We start from the raw sequence: 11,336 nt of genomic DNA, 5'->3' as shown, positions 1-11,336 counted from the left end.
GCAGCCGGGGCTCATAACCTTGGCCCAAAACCTTGGCTTGTAGCCAGGGCCAGATAGCCTTGCTAGATAGTCTTGGTCCACGGCCTTGTTCTGTTTTCTAGCATATGGTTCCATTCTTCTATAATCAGAGATTCCTCCCTTAATGTGCCTCAGAGCCCTTGTGCTCTGACTGATGTATGGTTTGCAGGCTGTGTTCCTTTGTTCTCATGCTCTATAAAAACTCATGCTTGAGCTTCAAGAAATGAGACTTGATCAGACTCCTGTCTTGTCTCCATTTCTCTTGTCGTTTGCCTCATCCACGGCCCCACCCCCCAATCCAGGTACTTCGTGGAAGTTCTGCAGGTCGGAACCGAGTCACATTGCGGGGTGGCCTCCCGCAGCACACAATAAATGTAAATTTAAAGTGTGTGTGTGTGTGTTTTTTTTAAGAATACCACTTTAGGGGCTGGAGAGATGGCTCAGTGGTTAAGAGCACTGGTTGCTCTTCCAGAGGACCCAGGTTTGGTTCCCAGCACCCACATGGCAGCTTACAACTGTCCATAACTCCAGTCCAGGGGAATCTTATGCCCTCTGTTGGCCTCCATGGGTACTGCACACATGGGTGCAGAGAAAACACTTGTACACATAAAATAAAAGGAACAACAACAAAAAAAAAACCTAATAAAAAAGATACCACTTTAGAAAGGAAACAAATTCTGGTTTAGTTCCCCCACATGGAACTAGATCAACATCTCTTCCTGTGAGAACAACTTGCAATTACTGGTCTCTGGAACTGTAGGAGAGTAAAATTAAGACTTTAAGGTACCAAATTTGTGTTAATTTGTAACAGTGGCCCAAGGAAAATTATTATCATTGAGTGAATAATAATCTAGTTTAAAACTAATCAGAATATATCATCTTCTAACTATATTGATTAGTTAAAGGATTGTCAAATGACTCCTAGCTTTCTAGTCAGTGTTCCCTGGGACTTTTGCTGGAACTTGAGGAAGAAATTCGAACGGGTCTAGGAAGAGGGAAGCTGTTGACTGTGACTGCCAACAAATTCTATCTTTTTACCCCAGGAAGAGGACCAATCAAACGTTACCAAACTAACCTGAGAAACAGAGATGTGGCTCTGATTGTGCTTAAAGCCCAGCGTGGAATCCATCTTTTGAGTTTCAGTTACAGGAGCCTATAATTTTTACCTTTGATTTGATTATAATAAGATGGATCTATAGGAGTTTTCAACTCTAAAGTGCCTAATTAACACAGCTCATATCCACAGTCCTCAGTTGCTGGAAACACTAAGGAACCAAGTGACAGACATGAACTTCAGCATCTCAGGGGTCTTTTGTGTAGTCGAAAGCTCCAAAGTCTTGAGCTTCCTTATTTCCTAGGGAAAGACTCTGACTGGACTGTCGTGGGTCATGTGACCATCTCAATCAATCACTGTAGCTAAAAACTAAGATATCTCTTGACCAGGAAACTCAGAATAACATGCAGTTGTGGAGGGTTTTATTAGATTTTTATTCTTTGACACTCTCCTTGGCCCGGAAACAGACTTATGTGAAGTTGTGAGAGGTTATTATTTTTTTCGTTCTTTGATGGTCTCACATGTGCATATAGTGGATTTTAGACCTTTTTACACCCAGTTTGCTGTTTCACCCCCGCCTTCATCCACTGAAACTCTTCTTCTCAACAAGGCCCTTTCCTGCTTTCATGTCTTGTGTGTGTATGTGTGTGCACGTGTATGTGAGTGTGCGTGCGTGTGTAAGTGTGCGTGTGTGTGTGTGCGTGTCCCACTGAGTTTAATTACGCTTCCTGCACAAAGATGGGTGAGAAGCCGTTCACTGGAGTGTGGGCCACTTATCAGAGGTTAATCACTAAAGAAAGCGACATCCCTTCTCCCAGACACCATTCGTCGTCAGTAGGTCCCTCAGAGTAGATTTTCATAAGCCCTTCCTCCTTCCATGACGTAATGTTGACAGTCCCCCTCTTGTGCAAGTGTTGTGCAGGTAACCACAGCTGCTGTGAGTTCGTGAGTGCAATGGTCCGGACATGCCCAGAAGATGCTGTTTTGCAGTACTCCTCCCAACCTCTGACTCTTAAATTCTGCCCCCTCTTTCATGACATTCCCTGGGCTTTGGGGTGAGGGTGTTTATTACAGATGTCCCCATTTAGGGCCGAGCACTTCAAAGTCACTTACTCTCTGCTATTTGGCCAGTTGTTAAGTTTCTATATTAAAGATGCTTCTCTGATGAAGGCTGAGAGGCGCACTAATGTTATAACATGAAGTTTTAATCAGCACTATTTAAACACTTCATTTAATTTGTATTGAGAACAGCACAGTACTAATAATAAGATATTTCAAAGTTTTTTAAAGGAAAAAGAAAAACCATTGACCCAAATAGGATGCTTGATAATTCTTAATAAGTGCTATAAATGCTCATAAAAGAATGTTAAGATGCTTAATTGCTAAATAAATGAAATATAAACATTCATTAAGTTACTGAGCTTCTTAATATGTAGTGGGGAAAATCATTTTATCAAATGCGCTGTAAGTAATAAATGCTTGTTTCCTTTTCTAAAACAAATTAATTCTTGAAATCGTTAGCCACCATTTAAATGGTGCTTGATTTTTGTCTGTTTCCCCTTTTAATTTTTTCCTCATTTGTGTAAGGAATCACATTTATCCAGGAGTCAGAGTATCAGAGAGGAGGGAATGTAGAGCCAAGGTCTTGGAGCTAGAGAACATGACTTTCAATCCCAGTTCCACCATTTCATTTATTATATCTGTATTTGGTCAACTCACCCTCAGGACGTGCCTCTGTGTGTGTGTGTGTGTGTGTGTGTGTGTGTGTGTGTATGTGTGTGTGTGTATTTTTAAGGATGTTTTCTTTTGTGCATGAGAAAGAGGGAGAGAGAGGCACATGTAAGTATGTGGGCATGTGCTCACTGACTTAAGACAGATTTCTCACTGAACAGAAGCTCTCCTTTTTGGCTGGGCTGGCTGGCCAGCAAGCTCTTGGGATCCACGTCCTCTGTCCGCTCCACATGCTGGAGTCACAGGCACAAACAGCTTTGCTCAGCCTTTTACATGGGTACTGGGGGTCCAAACTCAGGTCCTCATGCTTGCAGAACAAGGGCTCTGACTCACCCAGCCACCTCCCCAGCCCTGTGTGTGTGACAATCACAAGGGCTCTCCTCCCCCTATCAGAGAGTCATTTTTATTCTAGTACTAGGAAACAGAACTTTCAGGCAGTGCTTCTCAACCTGTATCATGCCTAGGAATTACTTGAGGATTTGGCTAAAAATGTGTTTATTGGGTTTAGAGTTGATCAAACCCCAGGCCCAATGTTTCTAGCAAGTTCCCACAGGGTGTTGGTGTTACCAACCCAAACTTGTTGATCAAGCCTACAATGATTTCTTTTCTGTATTTTTATTTATTGTATTTGTGTGTGTGTGTGTATCTGTGTGCACATGTGCACGAGTATCACAGCTCATTATTGGAGCTCAGAGGACAACTGTCAGGAGTCTGTTCCCTCCTTCCACAATGGATCCAAGGATCAAACTTAAGTCTTTACCAGGCTTAAGCCATGTGGCAAGGGCTTTTACCCCGAGAGATCTCTCTAGCCCTTACAATGATTACTTTAGAAACTGCCCCAATTTATAATGGTGGACTACAAACAATTGTTCCTGGCTGTCATCCCCACCCACTCCCATCACAGCTGATTACAGTTGAGGTAATTTCTGATCCAAGCTAAGCCAAAAGAATGGCTCATGTACAAATTTTGGGGTTTTGAACAGGGACAAACAGAGACATGACATTTGCTTATACACTCTGCAATTTGAAATTTTTCTTTCTGTGCCAGACACTAAGCATCCTGGAGGCCATAGAGACAAATCATCAGTAAACTGAGTCTCTGTTCACCTGCAGTATTCAGTCTATAACTAAAAAAAAACTCATTTCAGATAAACTAAATGACAGAAAGAGATTTAACTATATCAAGACTCTAAATAAGATTTTGGAGGGAAGCCAAGTTTGTACATGCCCTTCTGTGGTGACTCCAGAAGCCACATCCTGAAGGGGATGGCATAGGCCGTGAAGGAAGCCTGGGTCCTTGAATGAGTTCGTGGAACAGAGCACTCTCTCCTCTGAAGGCTGAATTACAGAAGCTTGTAATGTTTACTATAAACATATGCAGTTGTTCAACCCTTTCTGGGATTCTAAATTATCTTTGTTTTTTTATTTCATTTTTAGAGACAGAGTCTCACTGGTGTGGTCCGGACTGACATAGAACTCAAATGTAGACCAGGCTGGCCTTAAACTCACAGAGATTTGCCTACATCTGTCTTCTGAGTGCTGGGATTAAACGTGTGTACCTCCTCCACCAAAACTCTCCCTTTTAGACTTATGTTTCCTGGATTGCTCTCTTCTACTGGATACCTCAGAACCTTGACATGAGGATTGGTGAGAATTGGATGTGTGCATAGGTGTGAAAGCGTTTCTAATGTATACAGTGATATTTATCTCTAAGGAAGCCTACCCCGAAAAATGGATCTTTCTGGGATGTACCCACAGTCTGGATTTATCCTCAGGGGAAAACAAAATAAGAGAGTATTGACATGCTGACTCACACTGGGGTCAATTTCTTTCTCTGCTAATTTCTAGTTTAGATTTCTTGTTCAGATTTTCACAAAATCAGCTCACTAGCTTGCAGTGAGAACTAAGGAAGTAATTATAAAGTTGGTGGTTTGCCTTTCAAATATAAGTTTTGTTTTATGAGTCCTTGGGGACTGTAGAATATTAACATTTTAATACACTGCTCCTTGTATTTATCAACAGGAAATGTGGGTTTCCCCTGGAGGATGCTGGGATTGCCCAAAGGAAAACAGTCTTTGTACTGTGCTCTCAGGGGCATCAAGGCTGCTGGTCTCAAGAGCATTTAGCTGATCTCCCAGCCTCTGAGCATCCTTCCTCTTCTCTTCTAGTTTTTTATAGCCTGAAGAGCTACAGGAGAGTTGTCCTCTAAGAACCACTGAGTAATGACTTTTTCCGTTCCCCAAAACCTAAGCTGGATCACAGGTGAAGACAGGGCAGTGGGGAAGCCAGTGACCCGCAGACTCGGCTTTCTTCTCCTGGCCTCCACTCCTGTTTGTGCTCTAGGAATCCAGTTGTCCTTGTGACTTTATATTGTTAAGGAAGCTGGGTGGTGAACGACATCATTCAGAGTCTGAATGTGGGGTAGGCTCTCTTGACAGAGCAGCACAAGAAATCAAAACTTTCATCTTCCTGGTTACCAAAATGAAAGCTTCCCATTCGGGGCCGTAAGTGTCTCTGTGGGGTGTGTACACAGAATCTGCAGTTTTCGGTAGAACCACACTCCTGCTGGGAAGGCATATAAGATGGGCCTGCCTATCAGGGAGACCTTGGAAGGAGAAAGCCAACCTTCCCTTCAGCATGGCTTTTAAGACCTTGGTATCTTCAAGGGCATCATTGTTCATTTGGTGACCAGAACACACGAAGCTGGAAAACATGTACACACATAGATACCCAAACTCAGAGCAACAGACTTCTTTTAAAAAGTGGAGAGTGAATGTTCTGTTGCTTAGGGGCCCTCATCCACCAACCATCCATTCCCCACCCTTCTGTCCATCAACCACATACCCATTCATTGATCACCCATCCACCTACCTGCATCTACCTGTCTACCTACCCACCTATCCACCTACCTGTCTATCCACCCACCCGCCCATCCACCCACCTACCTGCTCATTCATCATCCATCCAACCACCTACCCATCTACCCATCCATCCATCCCCCCACCCATTCATCCACCCACACCCCACCAGTCCATCCATCCAGTAGTGACTGAACTGAATACCTCTGATCAGTCCTGTACTCGTTATTAAAGAGGTTTATACAAGAGGTAGAAACCTAGAGGCAGAAGTTGGAGGTGGGAAGATCTGTATAGATGACCCTTGAAGGGCTCCTGCAACTCTGTAACACGCTGGCTAGGAAATTTGGGGCCGATTAACAGAGTGAACCAGCTGCTCCAGGACAGGCGAAGGCTAACAGACTACCTGCTCACCATAGAGATGCCGGGTCCTCCGGGCTTCCTAGAGAGGCCGGAAGTGGCTCAAGGGTCAGGTCGGCTGGGCTCAGCCTCCTGAAAGGGGGCGGCTCGGCCTGGGAGGGCTTAGGCTGTATCGCGTCGTGCATCCACGGGCCCGCGCTGTCGTCTGCCACTGTGAGTGGACTGGGGTCTCGAGGGCTGTTGTCGCCCTGGGGACCCTGGCCTGGGACTGCTGGGAAGCCTTGGCTGCGCGGGTCTGGGGACAGCTGAGGATGACTGACAGGTGGTAGCTGACAGTGACGGGTAGCAGCTGAGAGTGACTGACAGGTGGAGGCTGAGGGTGACGACAGGTGGAGGCTGAGGGTGACAGATGGAGGCTGAGGGTGACTGACAGGTGGAGGCTGAGAGTGACAGGTAGCTCCCACCCCACCCCCTGGACTTGGTTGTAAGTAGCATCGACTTAGGTAGCTGTGACACCTAAGTTTCTGGGTCCAAGGTGCTGACTCAGTTGGGCTAGAGTCACCCAAGCTCGCCTCTGCTCTGGCTTTCTAATTTAATTTTCCAGACAGCAGGCACCACACAGAGCTTAACGCAGGCTCCTAGGCAGACTTCATTCGGAAGTTTCTTTTACATCACATTTGGGGGGGCGGGGAACAGCATAACAAATGATTGGGGTTTCCCCCTCACAGTGGCAATGTGAGGTTCCCATTTAAATGAGTCGCTTCTGTTTTATAAAAATATAGGTGTTAGTTGTAAATTAGACCAGATGTGTGACTCATACTGATAAGAGAACATAAATGAGGGGAACTGAAAACCGGTAAGATGATGAAGTGACGGGCATGTCCCTACCCCAAGGTGGGCTGTGTGCATTGAGGTTAAGAGTCATCCGGACCCAGATTCCAGCTCAGGATCCAGCTTAGCCTGCGTGACTTGTGGACACGACTGTGAGTCTAGTAACGACCTCAAAATTGTTCTGAAGCTCAACAGAATGCTTTTAAAGCCGGTTGCCAGCAATACACCAGAGCATGTAGCCAGACCTGCTGTTACTGGCATTTTAGGGCGGAGAAGGCAAGATCAGAGAGCGATTTAGTGAAGCGTCCAGGGTCACGCATGTTGCTGGTGGAAGATCTAAGTCCAGGACCCAGATTTCCTGATTTCTAGTTCAAGAACTTTAACCCTGTCCCATGCGCTGCTGCGAGTAAATGAGGTAGCTTCTCCCTTGCCCTTCTGAGGTGTTGCAGAATGTGTTGGTTGTGAAATCACACACAATTCGGGTCAAAGTGGACTCTGTACCTGTTGCTTCAGATCATGGGCTCTGCCTGGCCCCCAGGGGCTGCTGTGGTTGAGCCATGTGCAGGAGAATCAGATGCCTCTGGGTTCCAGAGGGGTATGTGAACCCCCAAACCACTGCCCCTTACTACATGTGGACCTTGGACCTGCTCACCGTCTCTGGGCCTTAGTTTCTTCGTCTGCATAACAGGATACACTAATTAGCACTTGCTTCCTAGGATAGTGACGGGCACCAGTGACAGTTATAGGACAAGATGTAACACAATTCCTGACACAGAGCTTAGGAAATGGCAGGAAATTGACAGTCCTGGGGTAGGATGGAGTGGCGGGCAGGCTGACTTTGAGAGGGAAGGGGTACAAGGACAGCAGATAGGGCAAGAAAGGCCACCAGGAAAGTTTGCAGACTGCTCATGCTCTTTAGATTACTGGTCTCCAGGCTTCCCAGTGCTGCCCCTCCCCCCCGCCACCATATAGTTCTGGAGAAAGGGTCTATGCTCACATGAAGTTTCATAGTAGTTTGAGAAGCAGGTGGCAAATAGCAATTACAAAAGGATTGTGGAGTAGCTGGGGAGTTGGTTCAGACAGTACGGTGCTTGTTGTAAAGCGCTCGCTGTACAGGCATAAGAGCCTGAGTTTGATCCTCCAGATTGAAGCTGACCATGGTGGCATACACTTATAATCCCAGCACTAAGAAGGAAGAGAGATTTGTGGATCCCTGGGACCTAATGGTCAGCCAGCCTAACAACAAACTCACAAGGTCTGGAGTATGGGAGATGGCTCACTGGGCACAGTGCTTGCAATACAAGGAGGAGAACCTGAGTGCCATCCCCCAGAACCCAAGTGAAAGGGCTGGGTGTGGTGGTCTGCACTTGTAATCCAAGTTCTGGCGCAGTAGAGATGGGTAGATCCTGGGGCTTTATGACCAGCCAGAACAGCCAAATCAGCAAGTTCCAGGTAATAAAAACAAGGCCATCTTGAAAAACAAGATGGATAAGCTCTTGAGGAACAACAGCTAAGACTGACCTTTGACTTCCACATGCACACGTGTGCCCTCACAAATACACATACAAGGAAAAAATCCAAATTATAACCAGCACTATAAAGAATCGGAGTTCCTTTGTGAAAGTGGGTAAAGGTTTAAGTGATGACTCTGCCCCGCAGTCTCTGTTACATGCAGAGACGTCCTGTCTGTGCCGTCCTGCCTTCTAGGTTCCAGACGCTACCACCCTTCCATCTGTGTCAGGGCTTCTGGCTCTCGTATCTGTAGCTACCTCTTCTCTCTTTATTGCTTTGACTGTATTATATTAAACATGAATAACTTATATTCACATCCTTCGTGGAATCTGAACAGCATCAGCTCATAAACCCTGTAGCATCAGCATGTTTTCCAATTCTCAACACAGTAAGAACAGTTCCCCCTGGTCAGTACTTTTACAGACATCTAAAATACCTAATCACAAGGTCATACAACCTAGAGGTGTTTGTATCTGCCTTGGGATGAACTTGGTTTTTAAAATATGTATTTTTGAGACACGACATAGACCAGGCTGGACTTGAACTGGAGGTCCTCCTGCCTCCCCAGTGCTGGATGACAGGCATATGTTTTACCTTTACGAAGGCATGTTTGTTTTTTTTAAGCAGGGTCTCATGTAGCTGGCCTTGAATTCTCTAGCTAAAGTTCACCCAGAACTCCTGATTCTTCGACCTCTACCTCCTCAGAGCTGGGATTACAGACATGCTATGCCCAGAGTTTGTGCTGTGCTTGGATTGAACCCAAGTCCTCCTGCATGCTCTGTAAGGACTCTACCCACTGAGCTACATTCCCCAGCCCCATGTTTTTTAAAACTAGGTTCTTTTTTATAAAGTAGTACGCAAAAGAACTTAACTCGGTGGTAGAGTGCTTGCCTAGCATGGGCAAGGCCCTGGGTTCCATCCCCAGTACAGCAAAACAAACAGAAACAGAAAGCCTTGTCCAGCATGAAGATATTTTAAACTCTTCCTGCTTTTGACTCTGGCAGTGAAATATCTAAGCTTTTGGCTGTGAGGCCAGGGGCATGGTGGCATCGTGGTGTCGAACCACAGCCCTAGAGGAACTGTGTGTATAATCTAGGGTTTTTATCGCTGGTCCTTAGATTTAATTAGGTCTCTGTAAATGTAAATCACTCTGCTGTCATCTTTTATGACTTTCCGCTCCTGGCTTCCCGAGAGATGACAACTTTATTACCCTTACTTTACCTTTGCAGTATCAAGAGGTCAGACAGATTTAAATTTTTTTTCTTTCTCTTAATTTTTAATTAACATTCCTTTTTCTTAATCATGTGTTTGACTTTAACCTGATTCTGAGAAAATGACAGCTCAGGTCAGATGCTACCTCCCCCAGCCCTACAGGAAAGCAATTACTGAGCAAAGCCACATTTGGAACAGCCTTCAAGCAGTTGCTGTGGCTCACACAGGTCTGAGCTCATGACCCCAGAGGGAGCCAGATGAAAACTAATTAATAAAACAGGAACTATAAAGTATCCAAAAATGCAAATGTGCGGGTGTGGGTGTGTGTGTATGTGGTGTATGCACGCTGTGTGTATGTGTGTGCATGTGTGGGTATGTGTGTGGTATGGGTGTGTGTGTTATATGGATATGGTATGTGTGTGATCTATACACATGTGGGTGCGTGGTATGGATCTGGGTGTTGCACGGTGTGTGTGTGTGTGTGTGTGTGTAATCTGCATATGTTGTAATCTGCATATGCATATATGTGGATGTATGGTATGGGTGTGTGCGTGGTGTGTGTGCATATGTGGGTAGGGGTGTGTACACTCACAGGGGGTCTGGTGTCTTTTTTTTTCCTACTTATTTTTGAGGCCTGGTCTCTAAGTGAACCCAGAATTCACTGTTCTGGCTAGGCTGGCTAGCCAGTGCGTTCCCGAGGTCAGCCCATCTCTGCCTCCCAAAGCTGGGGTCACAGGTATGCTCAGCCATGCCTGCTTCTACCTGGGTACTGGGGATCTGAACTCAAGTCCTCCTTACCCACCGAGCCATCTCCCAGCCCTTTTACTGCAATTTTTGACATGCTTATTTTTGTAATGGAGGAAGTGGCTCCCTGGGGTTGTGCTGCCTGCAGATTTGCCACACCTGGAGACGAGCTTTGTTCTATTGCTGTTTGTCTTGCTAGATTATGGATTTTCTGTCTCTTTCTCTTCTGATCCTTCTGGTCAGGTCAGTTCTGCAAGTTCTTTTCTCAGATCATTCTGGAACTAGCTAGAAGGTACAGGAACAACATCAACAGGCCTAGCGAGTTTCAAAGCCTTCATCATCCATGATTGCACATTCCTGACTCAGTGTATGCATGAGCTGTGATTAACCATGGTCTGTGACTGAACCAGAATGTGCAATTATGAAAACAAAGAACAATTTGAAGTATTTCTGTTGGAAAATTTTGTAATTGGGCTCTTAAAGGCCTTGTCCATTTTTGGAATCCCTTAGAGTGGGATGCTTGTAAAGATATTTTAAATAGTGTAAGCTCTCATATCCTGTTAGTCATGTCATGTGTATGTGTGTGTCTGTTTGTGTGTGTATCTGTGTGTGTATCTGTGTGTGTGTCTGTCTGTCTCTGTGTGTCTGTGTATCTGTCTGTGTGTCTGTGTGTCTGTCTGTCTGTCTGTCTGTCTGGAGTACAGGCCAGAGGACAACCTCGGGTGTTGTTCTGCAAGTACCATCCACCTTGGTGTTTTGTTTTGTTTTTGTTAGGGCAGTGTCTCTCCAGGATCTGGAGCTCATAGATGAGGCTAGGTTGGCTGACCAGCTAGTCCCAGGACCCCTCCTCTCTCCATCCCGAGCCCTGGGATGATAAGTGCCTTCCCCCATGCCAGGCTTTTTTCATGGGTTCAGGCCCTCATACTTGCAAGGCAGGAACCACCAGTTGAACATATCCCCATACCCCCATAGTCCCCATACCCCCATAGTCCCCGTACCCCCATAGTCCCCATACCCCC

General features: G+C 45.7%; 1 protein-coding gene across 2 annotated transcripts in view; it reads left to right on the top strand.

Annotated features, from left to right (window-relative positions):
- The first annotated feature begins 6,130 nt into the window (after positions 1-6,130).
- Positions 6,131-11,336, top strand: part of Sdr42e1 (short chain dehydrogenase/reductase family 42E, member 1) — a 13,388-nt gene continuing 8,182 nt past the window's right edge. Inside the window, exon 1 of one of the 2 annotated variants that reach the window (XM_008851477.2) lies at positions 6,131-6,231. The gene's annotated coding sequence lies outside the window, so the exon portion shown is untranslated. Of the gene's footprint in view, positions 6,232-7,245; positions 7,265-11,336 lie in introns of those variants that run through there. The other variant, XM_029555192.1, reaches the window with a different exon arrangement.

This window comes from Nannospalax galili, unplaced genomic scaffold (assembly GCF_000622305.1).
Source record: "Nannospalax galili isolate Female #2095 unplaced genomic scaffold, S.galili_v1.0 scaffold3166, whole genome shotgun sequence".
Taxonomy (NCBI): Eukaryota; Metazoa; Chordata; class Mammalia; order Rodentia; family Spalacidae; genus Nannospalax; species Nannospalax galili.
The sequence above is the reverse complement of the archived record's forward strand: the minus strand, read 5'-3'. Positions and strand labels throughout refer to the sequence as shown.